Genomic DNA, 27461 nt, shown 5'->3' with positions numbered 1-27461 from the left:
ATTTACACACGTGACTGACATGGGATATAAGACATTTTTCTGTAATGTACGCACTGTATTAGATAAGCAGAATTCACCAGTTGTGCCTTACATTCGACAGGAAAGATTGGGAAGTAAACATAACCGTAAGTACACTTTATGATACAGATTCCAAGAGCTTTCTGTGTGGTGTTGTATCCGATTGGGTCGGTTCAATATCAAGCAGTTGTGCATCTAGAATAATAGGTAATTATACTTTTGGAAGTGGTGGTGGGGTTAATTGGGTGGTACGTCTAAATAAATCTATCACGACGTTCTCGTTACAAGCAATGTCTCTCTCATTGTATGTTCCTTTGGACATTAAACTATCATTTCTTCTTCTTGTCGGTTTATCTTCATTCTCTTCTACAATATGTACGAGTTTAAATGCATATCCTATGATTTAATATCAAATACATTTTATTGTTTAAATTGCTTAACACCACTTCTCTTCCTTTACCTGCATATTTTCTCACAATATTTAGAACAGATTGCAACAAATACTTTAGAGATGTGCTGTGGTACGTTATAGCGTGTTAAGTCGTTATTTATTTTTCGTCTGCTCTGCTAGGCGTCACGTATTATGATAGACGTATCGGAAAGAGATGTGTATTAACTGAAGTTTCTGAAAGGCCATTGGTCTAAACAAATTTGAGGTTACTGTCATACATGGAACGTATAAGCTGCCAATAAAGAGTTGCTATTTTAGCTCATTACTCCCCAGACTTTGTTGTGCGTTTTATTTGTATGGTTTTAAGTAAGAGAACCTTTGAAAGGTCTACATACCCTTCAACATTAGACTCGGTACGCATTGCCGTCTAATCTTCCAGAATGATATGCCCCTCTTTAATACCCGTAGCAATAGCAATATAATTGATTGTTTCATTAAGGTTTCTTAATAAGGTTAAAAGTTGAAAATTTTGAAGTTGCATCTAAAAGCCGTGTAGTAAGAGTGTTAATCTTCAATTAAATTTATAGCTTACGTGAACATCACTCCAGCATCGTGTCTTCAACGTTCTTGGAAATCTATTCGACACAATCAGAACTGACATTGTCAGATATCGCGGTGTCAAAGTTTCAATAAAACATTTTCAATGAGGATTTTTATATTTGCATATCTTACGTTGGAAGTATTCAATAGTCAGTTTGAGAGTTATTGTTCCCAACTTCAGCGAGCTTTAAAAGAGTCAGAATTGTGTGAGAAGACACTGATTTAAGACAATGAAACATCAGATGAGGCATTTCAAAGATTTAAACTCGACATGTTGTGCTGGTTGATTAACCGTGTAGTTTTAACAAATCGACAGTCAATAATTATTATTATATGCTCATTTTTTTTCTCCGTTAACTTTACATCGTCAGAATCGTTCAATATTTTACGATATTGCACTCCCGCACAACTTCATATTGAACTCGTGTATGCCCATTAATGTATTAGCAATTACTTTATAAACAAATCATGTACATTCTCGTAGTAGACGCTTTACGTTTTGGTTGATTACATTTATTTCTGAATGAAACAAGCGAGATGTTTTGTGGACTTCCACAAACCAGCTGCTTTGGCACATTCCGCGTTAACTTTTTTGAAACAATGTTTCGGATTTAAGCTAGCTATCCTGGCAGTAGACGTCAAACAGGGTCCGTACAAATAACACGCAAGTGACAAGACATAAACTGTCTTCTTTAGCTGGTAATAAGAATGGCAAAAAAAATCCTTTGTTTTAACTCCTGAATTTCCATGAAATGTACTTTCTTAGTTCTGCAAATCCGAATTACATGAGCCATGTCATTTTGTTTATCTTGTCACTGTTTACAAAAGACGTAGCCTTTCATAATAACAATAAATATCAAGTCAGTGAAAAATAAAATACCATACACACATTCAACTAATGACAGGTTTGAAAATTTTGCAAATGTTGGTCGCAAAATCAGTGTACCATACCTGCCAAAGGGTATTAGTAAAGGAAACAGGCACACGACCAGAATGTATGCATGATGAAATTTCAAACATGCTTTTAGTATCGAAACTATTTCGCGTTTGAAGAACTTTCTTTTAGAGGATCAGTATTCTTGTTAACTGTTGATAGAGGCATTTCTTCGAAAGTGCAGATTGGCAGAATAGATTATATACTGTTTTAGGACATTTAACTCAAATGGGAGTTTATACGGTAATATAACACATGTTAAATCGATTGAAAAAGTGAAACTTTTGATTGATCATACATATCCTATTATGTAAGAATACACCGCATTTTGGGTTCAATACAATACTTTTAGTACGAATGTTTGCCAACCACAAATAGTTGATGTTTTTCCACCACTATTCGTTATTTAGAATCTTAAGTATCAACAGTCCTGCTAGCAATTAAGTTTTAGAAACAGATTTTTATATTTATAATTTTTCATGATCAAATTTTCAAAGTAAAAGATTAGACGTGCGTGACATATTATTCTGCAAGTCTTCAGGAGGAATTCGCACTATTATTATTATTATTATTATTATAAACGCGGAGTATAACAATCGACTTTAACTCTGTGCTCATGCGTGTCGACTAAGCACTTAAACAAAATTGCTTGAATTCAGTGAAAGTCAAGGAGATTATTGATACAAATATGATATTAATATATAATTGTTCACAAGGTTTATTCAGTAATAACTGCAGTATTTGTATAAAATCATCAGTAGACAAAATGGATAGTAGTTGTACATATTGGGGAGCAACTCCATTATTTGGACATGATTGTAAGGGTTGCTGTTTTTTTGTTGTTGTTTTTTCAGGTTTTGCAACTAGTCTCGCAGGTTTCGATGGATTGCAATGGAGAATGCATAAATAGCGTGATCATAACCTTAACATTTGCATATTGACAAATCACATTTCCCGTGCAATCTTTGCTAGAGTTATTAACCTCTTAGACGTGCAGTCATCTAAATACTTGTCTTGCCGTAATTTTGTGGATTGTTATGAAAGATGTACATATTGACAACTTATCGTGTAATGCTCATTTTTCTAAGAATTATTAGACGCTTTTACTTGCAAATGAATGCAGTATATAACAAAACTCTGCAAATGCAAAATCTCTTGCAGTTTTCATATTTAGAACATTACTTTAAATCTGCACCATATAGTCAGCACTGTGCTGACGTGCCATTAAATTATATAACAGTTACTTGCAGGTTTTAGCTCATCTGGCCATGAGGCCGATTAACTTGAATTCAGGACCCTGCATGACTTCATTTTTAAGTTCCGTTGCAAGAATAAGACAGTGTTTAATAATATCAAAATCTCTGCTTTTTAAACACTTTGTTAAATTGCTGACTGATTTATTGTTAGGACGTTCCCGATGTTTCTCAGTACTTTCATTCACATAAAAATGTTGGCTCTTGTCCTGTTGTATCTGAAATAAAAGATGTTCATTTCACGATATTTTCCTTAATTTTGGAACAACACACACACACACACACACACACACACACACACACACGGTCTAAGCCATCAAATGATTTAAAACTGGGATGAGGCTGTTTGGATTTATTGTGTCTTCATAGTATAAATAGTTATATACCTATCCACTTTTCGAACGGTTATCTTGAGAAATACTAATGTGTTGATTTACCGTTCGCGAAGGAATGTCATCTCGCACTATATATATATATATATATATATATATATATATATATATATATATATATATATATATATATATATATATTTGTGTGTGTGTGTGTGTGTGCACTTAAAAGTGTTTCTGCTATTATTAAATTGCTGGCGTAGAAGATATGAAAATAAAGAAATACTAACTTTGTCGTGAGTATTTTGTTACGTTTAATTTTGAATACATAGTGTCACAATAATTTATAATGTTGCAAATTGACGTCTAATAAAAGCTTTATTTTCTGGAACAGTCCAACACCTATTGCATATTGATCTGTCAAACGAACAGAGCAAATGGCACAGGGCCTATGGACCAATCGTAATATATGAAATGTAACCAAATCTGATGGAGCAGCAGGGAGGGTGAACATACTACTTGCTTGAAAGTCGGTTCTGGATGCCATTAATAGCGCCAAAACGGAATTTTCAATCGTATTTTCTAGGATGGTTTGGGAATTTCCAAAATAACTCATTACGTTGTGTGTTTTTTTTTGTTGTTGTGGAAATTCCGTGTTGGCATTATAAAAGGCAGCCAGAATTTTTCACGGTGTCAGTCTGAAAGTGTATTCGTAGGAATAAACAGGTAAATAAAACGTTTATTTAGTAATCTTTGTGTTTGCGCATATACAACATAATTATATATCGCCTTGGTTGAGGAATATAATTTAAATATGTATTTATTGCATAATGAATTAGAAAAATACTAATCCTATTATTTCTGCAATTAGTAGTGAATAGGGATACCGTAGCCTCAATGGGAATTAACATTACAGACACACACACCCCCCCCCCGCGGGAACATATAGCCTGAATGGAAATTTAACATGCAGAAAAATTGTGGGAACATATAGCGTCAAGGGAAATTAACATGGAGAAAAATCGTGGGACTGTTGAGCCTCAAGAGGAATTGAACATGGGAATAGGGGACTGTATAGCGACAAAGGAATTTAAACAGGGTGGGACTGTATAGCGTCAAGGGAAATTGAACATGGGATTTTTTTTTATTTTTTTTTTTAAATTTTTTTTTAAAAAAAAAAGGGGTAGGCAATCGAAAGTCATTCTCTTTTCGAGACCTATGAGTGGCCCTGAAAAAGGCCTTTGGGTTTCTTCTGCTTCTTCTTCTATTTCCTCCATTTCCTCATCCAGCCCCTAATCTTTCCCCAAATTCCATTGTTCTTCCTCTTTTCTTTTTCTGGTAACCAGACTGAGTGACCCATAGCCCTGAACTTCTCTTGTATCTTGATCCAATTTTGATTGACTTTGTCAAAGGCCTCTTTCTTCTTTATTGTTTCCTTATCCTGTCTTTCTTGACTCCATTTTTCTTTTATCTTTTTCACCTCTTCAGTCATCACTTTTTTCATTATTTCTTCTCCTTTTTTCAACCTGTCCAGCCCCCTCTTCACATATGACAACTCCGTCCAATACACTATATGTTCTAGGAAGCACCTGACTTGGATGACATAATCCAGTGCTTCCTTCAAACTCCCCACTCTGACATAAGGTGGGTCAATAAATCCTCTTGATTTGTTGACTTCATCTTCTATCATTCCTTCTATTATATGTCTGGCGGCCTTTAGACGTTCGACTTGACTGGTTACCAAGTGTTCTTTATCTTCATACTTCCATTCCTTTTGTATCCTTTCTATAGCATGTTCTGCATCTATCATCCAGAAATAGATATGCCTCAATTGATTAAATAAATCAGTCACTTGCGTCATCTTGTCTAGATTATTCTGTAGAATGTTGCGAACGACGAACTTTGTAGGTTCTTATAGTTAAAGCGCGGACGTGATGGAAAACATCCCCCAAGACATAAAATTGATCTTACCTAGATCATGACCAAACAACGCGCGGACGTGAAGGAAAACATGCCCTACTTTTCTCATTTCATATGATCTACTATCCACATACGTGAACCATCAATAAACAAACCCCAAATCTACTATTTACACACGCAAATCATTAAAACTAAATCCATAATCTACTATCTACACAATCGTACGTGAGCGGTTACAAAACCCAAACTATACTCTCCACATACGCTAAGAAACAATAAACAAACCCATAATCTACTATTCACACAAACTTACGTGAGCGGTTACAAACACAAACACACAAACACATACACTCGCACTATGAAAAAAGAGTCAGTGTTTATATTCACACTACTCTACCTACACATTGGCAAATTGATTGTTATTTCTTTTCTAGAGTATTGGGTAGCCCTGAAAAGGGCTGTTTTTTTTTTTTTGAACTTCATGGACACCTGGTTAATGATGGCACCTTCCAGGCCTGGCGCCACATACACATCTTGTTCTCCAGTTGCTTTTTACTTTTTCTGGGGAGTGAGCAGAGGCGGAATAAATAGCTTCAGAATCCCAATTTTCTGTTTCTGGGATTCTGAAATTTCTTCTCTCCTTTTCCTCCTCTTCTTTGTTTCTTCTCTCCTCTTCTTCGTTTCTTCTCTCCTCTTCCTCTTCTTTGTATCTTCTCTCCACCTCTTCTTTGTATCTTCTCTCCTCCTCTTCTTTGTTTCTTCTTTCCTCCTCCTCTCTCATCCTTCCCTCTTCGACAATGGCCTCCGCGGCCAGTTCGTTCAACAGGCGCCTGGCATATTCCAGATGCACATGAAGTTCCAACAGTTTCGCTAGTCTGGTGTTCATTCTGGTGTTGATCAATCAACAAGGGTACCTGGACTACCGAACGAGTTTCAATTTATACTAAATGTGCGGACGTGAAGGAAAACATTCCCCTAAAAACATAAAATTGATCTTACCTAGATCATGACCAAAACAACGCGCGGACCTAAAAGAAACACTCACTCACTTTTTTATACTACCCATTCCTATTCTAAAAATTTTTTCATTAATCGCTTCAATATACTATTCACATACGCAAAGCAATCCAATCAAACCCCCAAATCTACTCTCCCCACACCTCAAACAGCCAAAAAAACATCATCTTAATCTACTATCCACACAAACCTACTTGAGCACTTACAAACACAAACACACAAACACATACCCTCACACTAAGAAAAAAAAAAGAGTCAGTGTTTATATTCACACTACTCTACCTACACACATTGGCAAATCGATGGTTATTTCTTTTCTAGAGTATTGGGTAGCCCTGAAAAGGGCTGGGGTTTTTTTGGGTTTTTTTTATTTTATTTTTTTTTTTTTTTTGCTATGGCAATCTTTTAGTTTCTAAGACTGCGTCGTCCTCTGAGGACAGACTTTCTGAAGATAGGTCTGCTTCTTCGGAAAGAGAAGAAGAACTCTTTGGTGTCGATACGACAATCGACAAAGCCTCTGTCAGGTTTAAGTTCCTGCTGCTGCTGCTGCTGTTCCTGTTGTTGCTGTTGCTGCTGTCTCTGAAGTCTGTACTTCTCTGTCCATTCTTCTTTCTCCCTGTTCACTTCTTCTCTGAAAAGCACTTCTATCAGGTCTTCAGTGACTTTTAACATTCTCACATTCTCTATCTCTTCAGCTTTCGGTATCAGACTGTGTCTGACCCTATGCAAATTCACGTAGGCTTCGTTTAGCTTAGCTAGTTTGGAGCACATCTTCGTAGGAGGATGAGTCGACAATGGATGGTTAGACTGGAAACTACCCCGGTTCTTAAAGTCAAAGCGCGGACGTGAAGGAAAACAACCCTCCACGGTTTTCGAGCCGGAACGTTCAATGAGTGACATGAGAGGGATAGTAAGAAGTCAAAGAGCATGAATCAACATTCTTATAGCCAAACAAACGACAAAGGCATTTTTTTTCAAAACGCAACATTTTTTATTCAAAAATCACTTAACACTAACCATCAACTCTAACATTTTTAACAATAATCCAACAATATAACATCAAACATTTTTATCAAATCACAAACATTTTTTTCAATTCACATTCTACTTTAAACAGGGCTGACAACGTTGTGAATGAAATTGTGATTTCCACTGTTGGAAATCATTAGGCCATTGATGGACACTACGTTTCCTAGATCTTGAGACAAAAGATAAGCATAATGGTCACAAAACCATCGATCTACTTTCACATCGTTTTCAGAAGAAGAACGAGGATCAAAATGAGTCACTAAATGTTCTAAGGAATAGCCCAGGCTGCGATGATGCAGAAAATACACACAGTACTGTCCACACACCAAGGAATCTGTGCCTTGTAATTTCACATTATTGAATCGGGTGGTCTGAGCATTTCTTCTCATAAAGTCAATGATATCGTCTTCCAAAGGGGGCAATCCGTACGAATCGAAATATTCCACACATCCTTCTTGAGGAAAGTAAACGGCTAAACAGTGGGTTCCTGGGAGATGACTGTCGTCCGTGTTGATGACATAAGCTAGATGGTCTTGAGGTTTGCGATGAGGGAGATCATCTTTAGCACAGACGACAGGATTCCAAGAAGCCGTATACGAACTGTGGTTCAAAAGGTAATAAAGTTCCCAGGTATCCATTTGTGTGGTTTTTTTTTCTTCTTCACAGGTAATAATATGTCATCAATTCGATCGTAACTTTTTGCTTGAAAATGTCTGATAAATAACCGTTTCTTCGTTTCGTCTCCTCACTCTGATTCAGGAGAGCTTCGATACGATGGATCTCTTGAGTGGTTAATGGTGGACAAGAATGTTCACGCAAGTCTTTATACCACTGATGCAACACGACTTCGTCCGAGATGAGACTCCAAGCTTCGTCCAGATACTCGTCCAATTTTTCTTCTTGGCTCAGCATCAGGCATTTATCGTGTTGAATTTGACTGGGATGATCGTTTTGACATCCATAACACTCTTTTTTGATCAATTCCGTCATTTTTTCCACCAAGTGTTTCGCAAAACAGGAGACTAAATGGGCTTCTTGTTCTGGCCATCTTGACTTCATCATGATCACTTCTTCTTTTTCCATGGTCTCCTCACATTCCTAACTGTCCGGTAGCTTCGTACAAGGACAAGTACGACCTCAAGTAATTGTTCTGGGCAAAGTTAGGTTCGAAAGGTCGGGTACACAAGGTTTTGCCATCGCGACTGAGTTCGATCTTGGACACGCCAAAGTGTCGAAAGTAGAAAGGATTTTTAGCGATAGCTCGGTTGAAGGCTTCATTCTCGACCATACCAAGGATCAAACGTTTGGGTAGCTGTCCTTGAAACAGATGATCATCGATCATGGATCACTGTCCAGCAGGAATGGTGAAAGTTTTCACTTCCACGCGTCGTATGGGATACTTGGCGGTCGTTCTGCTCAACGTCTGACTAATATCGTTACCTACTTTAGGTAACACTTGCACACGGCGTACGTAGAGTCTGGCTTCTTGGATTTTGGTTTTGTAATTATCGTCAGTATCAGCCAATAAATGGAAAGCGGTACTGCTCCGATTCAGTCTCAGGCGGACATCCACTCCGTTCAGCAAATATTTCTCTTGCAACCACATGTCCAAATGCAAACGATCCATCAGTTCTAAACTATGACTTTCATCAATTTTCTTTCTTCGTTCTACAAATCCCTCATTGTATTCTTTCTTTGTATCAGTTTCGAATAATTCAAACTGGCCTGTTTCGTCAGCTTCCCATACCACACAGGCATCGAGATGAGTGTTCTTGGCGTCTATTCCGTACGTCAAGAGATTTTCCAGGTAGGCACGATAAGGGTAAGTATCCATGCTGCTACTGACTAGTTTGTTATTCAAGTACAAGTCCACTCCGCTAAACAAGGAATGCATGAAATTGTTGACGGGAGCTACTTGCTCACTGTCTATATCACCTCCATTCTTATCTACAACTTTGACTTTCAAGTACAAGTAACTGCTATTCAGATCGATGTAATCTTCGGGCTGTCCTTTGATTTCAAACTCGATGGGAGCGGAATCGGTCAGTGAGGAGACGGGGTGAAATTCTACCCATTGGGATTCTTGCACGGTCATCATGGTGGGTGGCATGGCAAACAGGTCCAGTTCCGACTGGGAACAAGCGCAAGACTCTCGGTGCATCATTTTTTTTTGTTGCTGTGTCTCAATAATCGAAAACGTCTAAGTCTCGAACGGTTCTTCTTTTCTTGGCCTTTCTAGTTTTGGACGTGTGAAGTCTGGTGAAAGGGTGTTTTCTGCGTCGTCTCTTTCTGCCTTGTCCTTGCTGAATGCCTGACTCGGTAGCGTGCAGGGCATTTATAGGTGTGTCTCGGCGGCCTAAAATGTCTTTGCCCGTTTGCAGCAAGACATTTTTGCCTGCCCCCATGAAAGCTTCTTTAGGGATTTGTTTGTCGATGATGACATTTTGGAGAAATTCTTTGCCTTGCGTCAGTGCCGCATCTTTCAAGGCGTGCAATCCGCGTGTCACCATCGGTTTCAACACCGGGGCCACCGAACGAAAGGCCGATTTCAGCATATCTCCTAAGCCGTGTCCTCGCTGTCGAGCAACCCCTCGGTACACTGGATACATGACTTACGAGTCGTGAGAGAACCGTTTTCGAAAATGGAGTTTCACCGTGACTTTTCCTTTGGTGAATGGAATATTTTGTCCCAGATCTCCTTTTATAGCAATGTTGACCGTGTCCAAATAAGACTTACTGACAGGCAAATAGTGAGGATGTACAAATTCCCGGTGGACGTGGTAAGTGTTTCCACCTTCCTGGTCAGTGGTTGTGGTACTATCCACTTTGAAAGGAATGACACGCAGTAACGGCACAGAGGTGTGTCCTACCACGTTGTATTCCACCACATCGGAATACACAAGGATCAAATTCAGTCCTTGGTTCAGTTCTACCGGGTTTCCAAAGCTCTGTAAAAATCCATATTATTGTTGATCTTGGGGCTCCAATTGTTTGCGACCATTCCTGCATGTCCACCCAAAATTTCAAACAAACTACCATTGAACCTGAGGGACAACGTTTGAGTATCCTGAAATTTCATCAGTAAGCGACAAGCCACTTTATGGTACTCCAGGGTGACACTTTTTTTGATTTTGTTCAGGGCTTTGCCAAATGCTAACTCGAACCTGGAAGCAATGGTATCCACCAAATGTTGGCCACTAAAATAAAACCCTGACGAAATTTTCAAGGTGTAGATATTGAAGGGTGAACTGGTGGATGGTCTTATGTCGCCTGAAAACCCAATTTCATTCATGGTTTCTTGTAATTGTTGGTTCAGGATTTCGACCTCAAAAAAGTTTTGCTTTTCAGTGATGTTTTTTATTTGTGTTGGGTGAATCATTTCTACCAAAGCCACTTCCCAATGGGCTTCGTGATCTAATGGGATGGTCTGAGGTAATTTGGCCGTGTAACAGCACAACGTGTTGTGGGGAAACACCTCCATGGAACTGTCACTGGGTAAGGTTAAGTAAAATTGGTTTTGGTGACTCATAATTCCAGAGTTCTGTGGCTGTCCGAGGGGTTACTGGACGTCAGAAGCGTGTCTCCGCCCAAAATGGGGTTCTGGTTGTGGTTGTTGTTGGAGTGGTGACTGGCACTGGCACTGGACACAAGGTTCCCGTGGTTCCCGTTCGAGGAGAATTTCAGGGAGGGATTGGGAAGCAGGTAACCGATGCAACTGCTCAATAAAATGGTCCACAATTGTTTGTCTCCTTGTTGCAAACTCAAATTGGCAATGGCTGCCCCGATGACACAATACACCACGAAGATTTGGCAGAAAAAGACGATTTGCGTTTTAGGCACACGTTCTCCACACCACACCCACAAGGGTTGCTTTTGTAAATCTTGCACAGAAGAACTAGGTGAAGGAGTGGTCGACGTAGCTGCGTCTGTGTGAAAGGGCATGATGGTCACTTCTTTTTATAGTCGATGACTTGCGAACCGTCGATCCAAGAATCAAAACTGGGTGGATATCCTTTCCAACGTACTTTGACTTCTTTGACACGTCGTTTGCCCACTTTACGGGTTCTGCGTTCGAGAATGCTTTCGATGTCGTACACGTTGTCTTCATTTTTGGTGACACGTTGTAACTCGGGCAAATAAAACGTTCCTTTGAGCACTTCTCCGTTCATGTCTTCCAATTTATAGACGGCAGGATGACGGCCATGCACTCGTCCAGTGACGCGAAACAATTCGGTCGTCCAGTTAGGTAAGTAACCTTTGTCGAAAGTGCGTTTGGTTTTGCCAATGCGCACCCAATCTCCTACGGCCAACTCTCCACTTTTCTTGGGGACAGCCCTCGTCGGGGACGTACCAAACAGACGCTCAAACACTAGCACTTCGTTGTCGGGAGTCACTTCTTACGGGGCACGTCCGATGCTTCGACGGTAAGATTGGTTGTACGCTTGCACCAGGTGCGGTAAGATGTCGATGTACTTCAGAGTGTGGTGATGCGTAAAATATTTCCACATGCGTTCTTTCAAGTGCGTTGAAAACGTTCCACGATGCTGGCTTTGGTTTCGGGATTCTCGGTGGTAAGAAAACGAATGTCACGTTTCTTTAATTCTTTTTGGAAAGCTTGGTTCAGAAATTCGGTGCCTTTGTCCGTTTGCCATCGAAGAGGGTGACGACCACTTTGTTTCAACACCCGTTGCAGGGCTCACACTAACTCGCTGCTGGATTTGGAAGTCAAGGGCACGACCCAGGCAAATTTGGAAAAGACGTCGATGACACAAAACAAATATTTGTAGGCACGATTGTAGCTGGCCAAATGAGAGACATCGGCTAAGTCGGCTTGCCATTGATGATCGATTCCTTCCACTCGGGTGCGACTTCTGGCAAACATGCGTCGAATGGGTTTGTGTAAAGTGTAGGTAGCTTGTTCTTGTAACCATCGTTGCACGTGAGGTAAACGGAGACTTTTCAATCGAGTTTTGGCAGCACGATACAATTTTTGAACTCCTGCGTAACCTGCAGGATGCGAGGGATCGTAGTAAATGCTGGCTAAGACTTTTTCCATTTTTTTGTGTTTGTGTGTTAATAAGTCACCCACTCTTCGGTGATGCTACTTTGGGTGGGTCGAAAGGGTGGTTTAGAAACGGATTTCCGTGTCCGATGGGCTACGGGAGTAGAAGTCGAAGGTAGTGGTGGTGGAGGTGGCAATGGAATGGCTTTGGTCTTCTTTTCTTTTTTTACTTCTGGTGTCCCTTCTTTCTTTTTCACTTCTGTCGAAGGAGGAGTGGACATCATCTTTTTAACCCAAGCTTTCATTTCTTCTCGTTGGGGTGTGGGGGACGGGGTCAACAAGGATGCTGCAATCTTACTCGAAATGGGAGCTGCTGACGGTGTTTGAAATACTTCTCGCATCTCTTCTTCCTCAGGTCTTCGTGGGGTAGCATCTCTGGTGACCCCTGAGGATGGTAGTAGTGGTGGTGGTGGTGGTGGTGGTAGTGATGATGGTGCTGGATTTTTCATCAAGGTCTTAAAATCTTTCAGAGTGGGAAGAGCTGTTTCGTCTAAAGCTTTTTGGTGAAAGAGTTGCAGTCGTTGCAAGAGTTGACCGTTCTTTTGCGATTTTTCTGTTTCAGACCAATCTTGGCGATCCATCAAGGACTGCAATTCGTGTTGTAACTGGGACATCTCGTTCAAATTGTGATTGGGAGGTAAATGCGGGGTGTGTTGTTCTTGCCAACGATGGTATTCCATCCATCGTTTGTAAGGCGCTAAAGTTAGTTTTCGTCTTTCCATGGGATGTCAGGGGTCGATTCTGAGATCTTGGGACTTCCGAGGGCCTTTTTATCTTGCTCCCACCAGTCCTCCCAACATGGTTCCCAAGACTCCTTTCAGTAAAGGCCCTAACAAGAGGGGTAAAATACCTCCACGTTGGACCAACATCTTCTTCTTTTGACGAATCGGAATTTTCTTTTGAACCATTTGGCGAAGAACGTGACGATGTTTGCTTAAACATTGTTTCTGGTGTTTGGACAAAGGGATCGTGCCTTTCAAGACGTTCAAACAACATTCGCACACGGTATCGATGACCTCTTTGGAGGCCGATTGAATGAGTTTTTTTCGTAGAGGTGGAGAAGCTTTGGACAGGACAGATAACATGTCCCCATGTTTGACTAAACGTGGTGGCAGTCCTTTCCTTTTCTTTCCTTGGGGTTTTCTGGAGGGTGACATCTTTGAGTCTTCAGGAGCACCAAAAAACACTGATACCCCGACTTGGTCACAGGCCTTTTTATACTGGAACCGGTCGCCACTGATTGTCTTTACGTCGTATCAGTTTGAGGACAGGCATGACACGTCGTGCAAGGGTACGCAACGGACTAAATCGAGCCAGTTCTTGCTTGGACAAATCCAGTAAACTTTGTAACATGCCCGATCTTTCTTGGACTTTGATTTTGGGAGAAGGTACTTTGTGAGCAGCAGCCACTGCCACTAAATTGGAGGGTCCTGCCACTGGGGAAGTTCTTTTTGGGGTCATCAACGGAGAAGTTCTTGGTGTGATCAACGTCTCCAAGTACTCTTCAGTTCTTGGTGTCATCAACGGAGAAGTGGATGAACGTGAGGCTGCCGGAGACGCAGTCACCGCCGTGGCAGGTCGTGGTTTGCGAGTGTAAGTTTGCGTCCTGGCCGAAGAAGTGCCTCTGTTGCGAGTAGCTTTCTTCTGTGGACTTTTCTTTTTCTGGGGACTTTTTCTCTGTTTCTTTTTGGGGGGGGGCTTCTTTTCTTTTTCCGGGGTGGTGTCTGGTAAGAGGAGGGTCCCGCCACTGGAGAAGTTCTTCTTCTTCTTGGGGACCTGTTCTTTTTCTTCTTCTTGGAGCTTCGTTTGACTTTTTTCTTGGGGACAAGTTTGGGGGCATTAGGATCCCATCTTAAGAGAGAGCGAATGATGACCCCTCCTAGAGTACCGCTCCCTCCAGGTTTCAAAATGATTTATTTTTTCGTTTGAGTGTCGATGCGGGGATCGGCCAGTTGGGTCAAAGCAACTTTGTTTCGATCGAAAAAGCGTTTGGCTTGATGAGGAATCTGAATGATTCCTTGGAGTATTTGACGTGCCGTCACCGTGAACCATCGTAAGACTTCTTTGAGACTAGCTTCTAAGACACGAGCTCGTATTTGTGGATTTTTTTCTTGACTGATGCCATACAAGGCACGAATCAATTTGACGGGAAGATGCGACTGAAGGGACGTCATGTTCACACTGTGTGAGACAGACGAAAAGGGTCTGAGGTTTTTATAGATTTTTTTTGTGGAGTGAAATTAAGTCGAGGACGGAGACGTGTACAGGACAGGCCCTCCGTCTTGGCACCAGTGGTGAAACAAGTGGGTACGAAATCGCAAATCCACGGGGGTCGTAGGTTTCAAATCGACGAGTAAATAGGCGTGTGGCGTTTGACTGGCATCGTCGTACGCCTGAGTCAGCCAAGGCGTTCCTAACTGTTTGGCTAAGACTTGCACTTGCGATTTATCTCGAGGGCTTTTAAACAAGACCACGTAATGCGCATTGAGACTGATGGTGCGATGGGCTTTACTTTGTTGAAACAAATTTTGAGTGATGTAAACGACACTGGCATTACGGTGATGCCCTTTGCGTGTGAACCACAGTTTAATTTCTTCTTCGTCTTCTCCTAACATGTCGTCGAAAATGACCAAATGGGTTTGACGGGAGTCAGAGACGATGCCGTCGTCTTCTTTAGGAATGCCTTCCACAAACACGATGGAATCGCCTTGACTTTCTCGCAAGAGGCTGTACGCCGATTGCCACTCTTTGTAACACCACACGATCCGCTGAGGTGGCCGTTCGATCAAATGATGTTTATGTTCGATCAAACGTTTGACGAATTCGGTTTTGCCTGAACCGCTAGGTCCAGCAATGAGCATGTTAAAGGGATGGCGAAGATACAAAGCCTCCCAACTGGCACGATCTAAGTGTTCGTCGATGACTTTGACAGTAGAGGAAGAGGGAGCAGAGACAGCAGAGGTAGCCATAGTGTTAGGAATGTCACTTGTGACACGAAAACAAACAAGACAAGAGTTTATATACTTTTTTCAGAACACGTTTATTGAATGTTTTAAACATGAATACGAAAGACAAAAATACATAAAAGCCAAAGGCTTAAGTACAAGGATAAAAGGCACATGATAACCATTAACGTGGAATAAACACAAGTGTCTGTACAACATGTTTTGGGTAATGTTCTGACCAGTTCTATAGTAGGGGGTAAGGTCACACAAGTGTCCTCCCGAAAGGGTCTTTCAGGTCTGTCCACGACAGTCCCGTCCTGGGTGACGGGTTCTTCTGGCACCGTCACTAACACGGGTTGAAAAGTAACTTTTTTCCTTGAACAACTCTCGTGCATACTGGGCCACTTCTTGGGTCCAAGCCTCAAAATCCCATTCTTTCCAGGCACGGACATCTGTCCAATGGCGGTGTGTCACGAGCTACATACACATCGTCATACACGTTTTGGGTAGCTAAAAGTTGACGAATCTTTTTTTCCCGTAGAGGTCGAGAAGTATCCAGATGAAAACGCAAGGCTTTGAGCAAAAGGAGTTTTTCGTGACCATTTAAGGCCATGGGGGGTGTGGTAAGTACTGATCGTAAAGAGTCCACAAAGAATCGGCTGGTAAACGAAATCCCAGAAAACAAGTCACTAAGACACACACCACTTGTCGACCCAAATTGAATGGATACAGTTCTTGTAATAATTGATGGTAATGATCCACGGTTTGAATATGGTCATTGAGTTCCTTCCACGGAATCTGTTCAATAATATGTGACATAATCCGTGGCATGGCAGCCTGATTTTATAGTCTCTTTGTTTCGGAAGCAATAAAGGTAATTTCTAACTAGATATGTTTGTTCTCCAGTAGGGAATTTAAATGTTACATACTGTAACCGAAACGTCAGAGTTTGTCTAGATGTTTCGTCTTTCGCTAACTAGATTCCATGTAACAAATGTTGGTAATCCTTTAACTCGTCTTCCTCAATACGTTGCAGTAGGTGAATCTCGAAGTAACCAAAATTACGAACCTCTAGTTCATCATTCACAAACTGAAAGTGTTCAACAAGGTCTGACTACTGAAAACATTTCTGACGAATCAGTCCTCTTATACCATTCAGGTACCAGTGGTTAAAGATCTGGTGACGTAACGGATGCAATTGTTCTTTACGTTTCACTTGTATTTTGACCAGCTCTCGGCAAATCCTTTCTCTCAACTCCTCAGGAAAGCCCAAAATGTTCTCTTGTAAAGTATCCATAAGTATATACACTTTTTTTGGAATCCTTGGGTGGTGGCCAATAGCCTCGTTTACCTTTGTGCCTGATGTAATATCCACTCATAATCAGTCTTCTTATACTTTGAAACAGAGCATAATTTAAAAACGGTTGAATAACTTTGCGTTTGCGTTTCACTTGTATTTTGGTCAGTTCTCGGTAAATGCGTTCTCTCAACTCCACAGGCAAGGCACGAATGTTCTCTAGCAAAGTATCCATGAATAGGCATACTATATCCTCTTTTGTCTGACACAAGAAATGTACCGTTTGCACAGACATGGTTTTACTTCAGTGTCGAATTTAAATCGTTTAGTTACTAATTTACACATTACAATTCGTTCAGATGTTTCCTCTTTCACTAAGTTGACATTGTGAACAAGATGTTGGTAATTCATTCACTGTTCCTCTGGAATTCGATGCAGTAAGTTTACAATGTAGTAGATAGAATGATCCAGAGCAAACCAATCCTTTTTAAAACTAGGGGATCGTTGATCAATGTCTGTCCAATGAAACACTTTCAACTGAATCAGTCCTTGTATAGCATTCAGGTAGAAGTGGTTCAAACACCGGTGACGTAACGGATGCAATTGTTCTTTACGTTTCACTTGTACTTTGACCAGCTCTCGGTAAATGCGTTCTCTCAACTCCACAGGCAAAGCACGAATGTTCTCGTGTAAAGTATCCATGAACAGATTATGGTAAGTTACTTCAATGTCTCGGTCCCACTAAGGGTAAGTAATGACAATTCGGTGACCATCGAGCATGTTCTACGTAGGCCGAATCTTGCGGTTCCCAGTAATGAAGTGACACACCGCAACTGAAGCACTTGACTTTATCTCCTTCGCCCAAGTAGAACAATCCGGCTCTGGCTAATTCTTCGGGGGTCGGTCCTCCCAGATACTTAGGCCATTTTCCTTTGAACGATTGAAGTCGATTTTCAACGTCGCAGTATTCCGACAAACGCACAGGAAACGAATATTCGTCTTTCACAGGGTCGTTTCGATGAGGGTTGGGTGAAATGGACAGGAGTTTGCTCAGAGCTGGATGACATGCGTAGGGGGGTAGACGTGAAGGTGAACATTCCCCTTTAAAACGAAACCCAGTAAAATGTCAAAGAGGACGAGCGGCATCGCTTTCGCATCTCTCGGGTTTGACACGCACAGCATCACTTTCCATGATAGGGGTAGTGAGAACAAAGTTCCCATGATGCTTTACGGCATCGCTAAGGTCACAACGTACAGCATCGTACCCATCGCAAGGCTCACAATCGCATTCTACTTCCGAAGCCCCACACTTGAAGTGTACCTGTCTAAACATGTTTAGTGTTTCTCTGAAATTATTCATCTTGTTCGCTCGGTCTTGGTATTCACAATGAACTATCGATCTTGCCTAGGGTTCCTTTTTAAATACAGACCAATACAGACGTGTCCATACGGTAAGGTGAAATGATTGGGAAGTCGAACTCGCTTCTGGTACACGATTTGATAGACTTTTTCCAAGGGCCGACTGACGATGTGGTGAGTGGGTAAACGTACAATCTTGTTAGGTTGATAAGTGGTCACTTTAAAGTTTGCATCCTCTCCCGATTGCAAGGCTTCTTTCAATACCCCAAAGTTCACCACACGACTGGTACGATAATTCAGAGTCAGTCCTTTCACTTTGCACGTCGTGTGCACTTCTCCTTGTGGGTCCCGGTATTCGTAGCCGTAATTTTTGGGACAGCCACTGACGAAACTTAGAATCTTGTCGTCGGGATGCTCGTCTGTCCAGGCTCCTAAACGGTCTCCTTCGATGTCAGGGTGATGTTGACTCGGGTGATGGATGTAAATGCAACTGTCCGTGTCAAAGTACAGGACGCGTTCCCTTAACAGTTCTAAAGCTTCGTACAATTTTAAGCGAGCATGAGCTGTCACGTAAGCCGCAATGATGACATTTCCAAAGGGGTCGTCTTGTACAAAGTCCAGATCTTCTTCGTAATTGACCAAGATCAAATTCTCTCGAACGACGTCCATGTGTTTCATGTATTTGGTTTTGTCGTGAATCATCTGGAAGTAGCGGGAAGGTTCTGTCAAATATTCCGTCTTGGGTAAACACGGTCGTTGTGCCATTTTACCCCACAAGCAATTTAACATCACTTTGGCAAACGATCGCCTGCCTTCGTTTTTCTCGATGTGATCTAAAGAGATGCCTTCTTGTTCATAGTATTTCTCTTTGAATTGTGTTTGGTCTTCGGGAGTGTGACACCAGGACGGATATTCGCTGACTTCTTGCTTCAGTTTCAAAAAGGCATCCACGTAGTCGGCGAAAATGCCTTTCTGACTGGGGTCACCCTTGTCGTATTGTTGTGTCTTGGGAAAGTGGCAAATAACGTACACTTCTAACAGTTGGTATCCCATGTCCAAAGCTTTGAACAATTCTACGCTGACCCAGGTTCCCGTCAAGGCCCGTTCTTCCTGGGTGTGCTGGCAAGGCTGGTCTTGGTTGCACGTTTCGGCACAAGTACGGCACAAAGGAAACATCAGTTTGCCTTGGCAATGGTGAGGTAACACGGGATGGTACAAGTCCGTGGGCGGCAAAACTTTACACTTGATCAGACCTTCGTATTGTCGAATGTTTTTCAGGTCGATGTGTTCCGTTAACAATTGCGGGTGCCCTACAGGAAAGCGACAATATTTGCACACGTAGGGATACAGCGAACACACGTCCAAGTATTTGATTTCTTCTCCTTTCTCTTCGTCGGCTTGGTACAGCAAATAGGTGGCATTGGTCCTTCCTCCGTACAAACTATCCCTCGGGTTCAGCGGGTCCATGAACTGGTAACTTTCCACGAGGCGTTTAAACTCGGGATCGGTTTTCATACGGTGATCGTATTCGTGTTCCAACATTTCCACCACTTGGTATCCTTCCTGTTCTAACTTTAGGCGCCGCTGGCAAGTTTCCTGGTACAAGTCTTCCATGGTTCGTTGTAAAAACTGATTTTTAGTGCTACGAACAGGGTAACAGACGGGACATCCGTGAAATAAGCAACCGTTAAACTCGTACACGATCTTTGGGTTTTCTAAGTCCCAGCCATCGACCGAATACGTTCCGATGGTCTTTTCACCCCCTCCGTTGCGGACATGCTGAATCCACTTGTCTTCCTTGTCGCACAAGTAATGTAACCAGCGTAGGGCTTTGACCGAGTATTGACGTTTGACATAGTTGGTCTTTTGAGGACTGATGACAGCTACGGTGTTTTCAGGCATGAATCGTTGTCTGTACACTAAGGAACACGCTTTGGCAATGGTGCAAGCTTCTTTCAAAGGATCGACCCCTCCGTGTTCCATGAACAGTTCTCGAAATTTTCCACAGCAACGTCGTAAAATGTCCACGTCGGAACGACAATACTTTAGCATTTCTTCCTGAAAGTCGAAAGGGTCCGAGGCGTGAGCCTGGTACCAAGCGTAGAAAGCTTCTCGTTGTTCGGTACGCATGTTGTCGGGGTCGTAATAGTGAGCCTCAGGTAAATGGGGTAGAACGGCGTGTTGATTGGCTTCCGTATTGAAAAAGTGTGGAAAGTACCCTTTAGCCATTTCTGTCATTCCAAACGTTTTAGGCATTCGGTTCAAAGGCATGGCCAAGTAACTCATCGAATCTTTAAACTGTACTTGTCCCACTTGCATGAAAATGATTTTGGCTCCGTTCAAAGTCACTTTAGGACGCTCGGTGCCTTGTTCCGTATAGTGTCTCAAAAGAAACTGTCCATCGTATCCGGAGAAATTGTGAGCCATCACTGTGGCATGACGATGACAATCTCCGTAACGTTCGATGTCCTCTTGGCTCCACGTCTTGTCGATGGGGTCTAAAACCCATTGGGCAAAATCGGCTAACGTGTTCGGTCCTCGAAAGATTTTTTCACGCCCTCCGGGAATCTTGCTACAGTGAGGGCAATGACTGAAGATAGGTTCCTGAATGCACTTCTCGCACGCTCGATGAGCCACGCAGAAATTAGGAATGTAAATACCGGTCTCTTGCATGCATTCAAAATCAAAAAAGATGAAATTGCCTTTCTTCTTGTGACCGTCCTCTTTCTCTGGTGGAGGTTGGTATTTTTGCACGTAGCATTGGTGTTCCAAGTCCACGATGTGGTGACAAATGTGACATTTTTTCTTTCCTCGACATACGTGTGCCTTGGCAGTATTGGTACATATGCCTTGTCCATACGTAGGGCACAATCTCAGGAGGTGACAAGCACATTTCTGCTGTGAACCTTGCGTCTTCAGATGTTGTTGGTAACAGGTAGGGCTGACAAACGTGCGCAGACAAGTTGAACAAGGCACTGGTCCTTCGCTCAGACAGGGTGGAGAGGCCAAACATCCTGAGCATTTCAATCCACAATGCTTGTGTTGCTCTCGATTACTATAACCATAGTCACATTTCTCACAGTAATAACCGTATCCCAGGAATGCAGTGATACTGGTAATAGTATCGAAATGGTCATCGTGATAATAGACATGAATGTATTTTCCGTCCTTAAAATCTTGGCCTCGAAACAACAGAGGCCCACGCATTTCTTGAGGGTACACTTTCGAGGTGTATCGTTGAGCTAGGACATCTTGCAATTTTTGCATCTCAGGAATGCCACAGGGTTTGTCTTTGGGCAAGTCGGTTTGTTGCAACAGGAGTTCTGCTTCGTTTCGTTGTTTGGCTCGGTCCGATTGTCGAATAGTTTTCCAGGCTCTTTTCCATTCTGTCGTGTCGTTCTTGTTGGCATAGGTTCGTCCCACCACGATGGCTCGGGGTAAACACATCTGGTCTTGAGAATTGTGAATTTGGACGAGGCTACGCTTATTGCTGTTAAGCTCGTTCACCAATAACATCTTTTTGCGTCCAGTCTCTTGAGGAGGAGAGACGTGGGTCATGTCCAGTGTGGCTTTTCCATCGGTGATGTCAAACTGATCATTAGATTGTTGTACGTGTTGAATTTTGTCCATGACTTTGGAAGTGGTCAATTCTGCACTGGTGCTTAACTCGATCCAAACAGGGGATTTCAAACCGTCGTGTTGTATGGAAAGTCTCAAGCGATCGTCTTCTTTGGGTTGACATTGTCGCTTGAGTGTGGTGAGCAAAGAATCCCACACTCCGGTGATGAACCCTTCTGCTTTCTGTAACGGTACTTCAGCCTTGAAATCTTTAAACTTCACCGTGTATTTGTAAGCCGTGGTTCTAAATTTTCTAGAGGAGCGGTTTTCCGTCTCTCGAATGGAATAGTATTTTTCAGGGTTGACTAAGGGTGGCGAACATGGTTTAGAGGGTTCGAATTCTGGTTCACTCATGTCCTCTTCAAAATCACTGGCATGAATTTGTGCCAAGACTTCAGCCCTGGTACGAGGCGATAGATCACGTTTCTGCCTCTTACTTTCTTCTTCTTTTTTCTTCTCGAATGAATAGGATCGTTTCATCTTGAGTGCAAAACGTCAAATGACTCAAGTTTAAACACCATAGACTAATTTATACTCATGGCAGACCAGCGTATATAAAAGGGTGTGTGTCTTGTCCTTTCACTATTCATTTCACTCTCTAACCGAGCACAACGATGGAAGAGACTACCCAGATGGAACGTTTCATCAGAGCTTTGTGAGGGGTCATTAGAAAATTCTCTTCAGACCAGCCGATGGACTACTCTCCTTCCTTTCGAGATAAAAGTGAAGATACTTGCTATATCTGTCAGAAGAAAGGGCATTGGTCTTCAGAGTGTCCAGACCGTCAAAAAAGAAAAACAGGGGTTAAAAGAGACAAAAGTCAAGATACCTGTTATTATTGTCAAGAAAAAGGACATTAGTCTCCAGATTGCCCAAAAAAGAAACAAGATGAGTCCGAAGAAGAGAGGGATTCTTCAGAGGAAGAAGAAGAGGAGGAAGATAGCAGACAGGTGAAGAAAAAGAAACAGGAGAAGAAAAGAAGAAGGGAAGAAAGTGAGGAGGAAGAAGAGGAAAAGCCTGTGACGGTGAAGAAATTTAAAAAACAGAGAGACGAAACAAGGAGACAGAAGAAGTCTATGAACTTTTTAAAGTGCTCTGTTGTGAATTGTGAATTGGATTGTAACTATGGATAAAAGAATAAATTAAGTATTAAAAGGTAAGTGTCTTTGAGTTTTGATTTTAAAATAAGAACGTACACTCACGCACTCATACACATACACGTACTATAGGGGTAAAATGTTTTTGTTTTTTTTTTTTTGTTTTTTTTTGAGTTCTTGGCAAATTGAAAGGCTATCTCTTTTCGAGAAACGTGGGTGGCCCTGAAAAGGGCCTTTTTTGGTGTAGGGGTGAGTTTAAGCAATCAACTTTAACTGCCTTAAGCCTTTGCCACGGCCAAGGCCTACTTCTGGACTGCGTACTGTTGATGATGATTGGGTTGAAATCACTAAGGGTGGTACGGTAGGCTTAGTCACAGGGTTAACGTGTTTAGCTTGGGAAGGTCGTATTCTCTTCGGCCGTAATAAAGAAGTCTGATACATTTGTTTCAGACTTCTTAACTCCGCTAAAATGTCCAACAGTACCGTGACCGTTTGATTTTCACCCTCTTGTTTCTTTGCTGCTGCTACTTCTTCTTGTTGTTGTTTTTTTCTTACCTCTTCTTGTTGCTGCAGGAGAAAAGCTTGTTCCGCTTCCTTTTGTCGTTGTATAAATTTCTCCAATTCTTCTTTCTGTCTCTGTCTAAAATTCTCCACTTGCGGTAATGAAGAAGGTAATGAAGGTTCCGGAACAAATTCTTGCGAGGTAAGAAAATCCACAAAATCCCAATTCACCTCTTCTTCTGAAAGTAAGTCCGGGTTCCCTTGGGTGGTCTCCACTGCTGGTGCACCCCAATGAATCGTTTTCTGAGTTTCCGTCATGTTGAATCACTGTCGCATAAACTGACTGCACACAGGCGCTAGCGAATCTATATAGACCACGTGACGTCACAGACTGCCCTCTTCGGATTGGATGCGGGCTGACTGAATTTTGTAACGCGTGTTCGGATTGGTGAATGAACTCAATCCGTTTCAATCCTTCCTCTACCTATAAATAAGCGCAGTTCACTGCATTGATTCACCTGTTCTCGTCGCCTCAAGATGTGGACCACAGTTGAATCATCCACCCTTGTGTCTTCAATGATGTTTAGGACAGACATGCTCATGTATGTCCGGTCCAAGTGGACTGTTGTTGATAGGACAGATACTAGTCTATGGATGAGAAGAGTTTACATAGAAAGACAAGGATGTCTCAAGAGGGTACTTGTGTATGGACCTGCAGTTAGAAGGAGTTTAAGAAGAAGAAGAAGATGTGACAGATGCCATCTATGTTAATATTAACATAAACCCAAAGGCCCTTTTCAGGGCCACTCATAGGTCTCGAAAAGAGAATGACTTTCGATTGCCTACCCCTTTTTTTAAAAAAAAAAGATTTAAAAAAAAAAAATCCCATGTTCAATTTCCCTTGACGCTATACAGTCCCACCCTGTTTAAATTCCTTTGTCGCTATACAGTCCCCTATTCCCATGTTCAATTCCTCTTGAGGCTCAACAGTCCCACGATTTTTCTCCATGTTAATTTCCCTTGACGCTATATGTTCCCACGATTTTTCTCCATGTTAAATTTCCATTGAGGCTATATGTTCCCGGGGGGGTGGGGGTCTGGAATGTTAATTCCCATTGAGGCTACGGTATCCCTATTCACTACTGCAATTTAAAATTAAAACGTGACGGTATAACAATATGTGATGAATTAAATCCTGAGAAAATTATTAGTTATTTTAAATTATTTAACAACGAAAATTTGAAGATAGATATACGCTACCAACAGAATATAGATTCATTAAGCCGATTCAACATATATGTTTCAATCCTTGGCGGCAGCCAAACATACAGAAATTAAGAAATTCTTATCTCTCTCATGCGCGATTGAAAAGATTTGATCGAAGTTAGCTCACGAATACGAAACAAAAATATTATTAACATACATGAAAGACAATTGAGAAAGATTATATCTGATCGTGAAAATGAAAGCAGTGTCAGTAACATTAGTGATTGTGAAAGTGAAAGCTATGGCAGAGAGCGTTTCAACTTTGACTGGGGTAACGGATTTTGAAATGAAAACAATGATAAAGTTATAATTGATTATAAAAGTGTCAATGCTAAATAATAACATGATTATAATATGTATTCTCATTCAGATTAATTTCTGATAATATTTAATTAATTTTATTTCTTTCTGATTAGATTTATTTCTGATAATAACATTTATTCTCATTCAGTCCTGTAACTGTTACTTTAAGTACCATATACCCCATCTGGTTATACAATCAACATATAATTATTACTTTAAGTACCATATGTTCCATCTGGTTATACAATCAACATATAATTATTACTTTAAGTACCATATACCCCATCTGGTTATACAATCAACATATAATTATTACTTTAAGTACCATATGTCCCATCTGGTTATGCAATCAACATATAATTATTACTTTAAGTACCATATACCCCATCTGGTTATACAATCAACATATAATTATTACTTTAAGTACCATATGCCCCATCTGGTTATACAATCAACATATAATTATTACTTTAAGTACCATATGCCCCATCTGGTTATACAATCAACATATAATTATTACTTTAAGTACCATATACCCTATCAAATTATAAAATCCGTCCTCTAATTATTATTTTTAGTATCATTTATCCCAACAAGTTCGATAATCAGTGAAGAATACGATTTTTATTTTTATTCTGATAATAATATTTATTCGGATTATAATATTTATTCTGATAATAAATTACGATTCTGAAAATACTAATTTTTTATTCTGGTAATAATATGTATTAATGATGCTGATTTTCTTTCAATTTACTATAATAATGGTTATTCACAATCGTATTCTTTAAATACATTATTTTTCTCTACAAATCACCACAATTGGACAAAATTTAGAAGAAAAAATGCAACATTCCGGTGCACATGTCACTAGACTAAAAGTTCAACAGCAGCAAGGACGAAATCGTCAAGCTAGTTCGGAGATGCATCTGGATTGGTACTACAACTTCATTATATATAAAAAATTCGTTATAATTTACAATGTGTTACGTTTTGTATTTTAATTGTTCCTGTTAGACAAATTGAAGTAGATCGTTCTGTAATCTATATTTGTATCACACTTCTACAGAAAGCAAATGGTATTATGACCCACATTATAACTGAATCAGTATCTTCGTGAACTTATGTCATGACGCATTTTTAATGACATCCTGTGCATATACTATTCTACATGGAATGAAGACACTTGCTATCGGGATTCATCTTTTTGCATCCTTTCTGTGCAAGTAGGTCAGTATGGCTCATATTTTACGCTTCATTTTCTCAATATTGTATGTTCTTTTCTCAGTCATCGTTCCTGTTAGAATCTTCATTAATGTTTCCCTCTTACGACAAGTGAAGCTTAAAATGAAATGTAATTCGTTTTATGCTGCCTTTTCTTAAGCGTTTCAGGCATGTTGTATTTGTACTTTCTACTTAGAACGACGAAACGTAGTGAATGAATGCATCCTAATAAGTACCGCAGAAGTAGGTATCTGCAACCTATATTTGACGCTTCAGAGATTTTGTACAAATGTCGTTCTTAAATGTAATTTATTGGGTGCCATTTATCCTAGAATCGTGAAAGTTCTTAAATTGGGCATTTATGTGTTAAAAGAACACCAATGTAACCAAAGTAGGTTATTGCGATTTACACTTTATGCTTTAAGGATTTCTATTTAACACATAATCTTGCGAAATCTTCCATCGTAAATACATACATATATATATATATATATATATATATATATATATATATATATATATATATATATATATATATATATATATATATATATATATATATATATTGTTCAGTCGGATTGGATTGGACTGGTTGGGTGCTTTACTGCACACCAACACAAGTAGGTTATAGAGTGCCACTGCGGCTACTAACATAGTTAGAGGTAGGATTAAATATTTGCTCATTGCTAAAGGATCAATATTAAGGATCATGTATTGTATGTTGAGATAGGTTTATCTTGACTATCAACAGGTAAACTGTATATTGTATTTGTCAGTGAGTATAGAGGTCATATAAATATCAAGGGAGCCAATATTTCATTGTCAAGATCATTTTGACTAGTTTTATTTTATCGAATAATTTATGTATGAAGTAGTTGCTACAGATTACGAAAGCTTTGAAGAGGTGAGCTATGTAAATCATTGATTATAGTGAGGTTTACCAATTTAAATAGCATGCTTGCAAGTGAGAAGAAGAAAAAAACTTGAATGAACGTTTTGTTAAACAAAAGTTCTGGCAATAACTTTTATGTATATATGAGTGTCGGAAGGTGTTATTAATTTCGTCTAGTTTTAAAACAAAATAATTGCATATCTTCCTATGTATTTCCAAGTTAGATTAAGTGGTTTTGTGTACCAAACCTGTTGCATCCTCATCTCATTAAAGAATACATTGGGCTAATTGCTAATCCACATATATGATCATGTTCAAGTATGATGGCTTATTGTCCCTTGTCTAAATATTAAGGACCTAACTTTGGTGAATACGGTGAGGCATTAGTGTTTGTTTCAGCTGT

At 40.6% G+C, this 27461-nt stretch overlaps 1 protein-coding gene across 2 annotated transcripts in view; it reads left to right on the top strand.

Moving 5' to 3' along the window:
- The first annotated feature begins 2 nt into the window (after positions 1-2).
- The window catches only part of LOC149790502 (uncharacterized), a 65345-nt gene continuing 37886 nt past the window's right edge, over positions 3-27461 (top strand). Inside the window, exon 1 of one of the 2 annotated variants that reach the window (XM_089971396.1) lies at positions 3-125. The gene's annotated coding sequence lies outside the window, so the exon portion shown is untranslated. Of the gene's footprint in view, positions 126-3928; positions 4255-27461 lie in introns of those variants that run through there. The other variant, XM_089971397.1, reaches the window with a different exon arrangement.

This window comes from Sinohyriopsis cumingii, chromosome 10 (genome assembly GCF_028554795.1).
Source record: "Sinohyriopsis cumingii isolate HCF-2022 chromosome 10, ASM2855479v2, whole genome shotgun sequence".
In the NCBI taxonomy this organism is placed as follows: domain Eukaryota; kingdom Metazoa; phylum Mollusca; class Bivalvia; order Unionida; family Unionidae; genus Sinohyriopsis; species Sinohyriopsis cumingii.
This window is presented reverse-complemented; position numbering and strand designations above follow the sequence as displayed.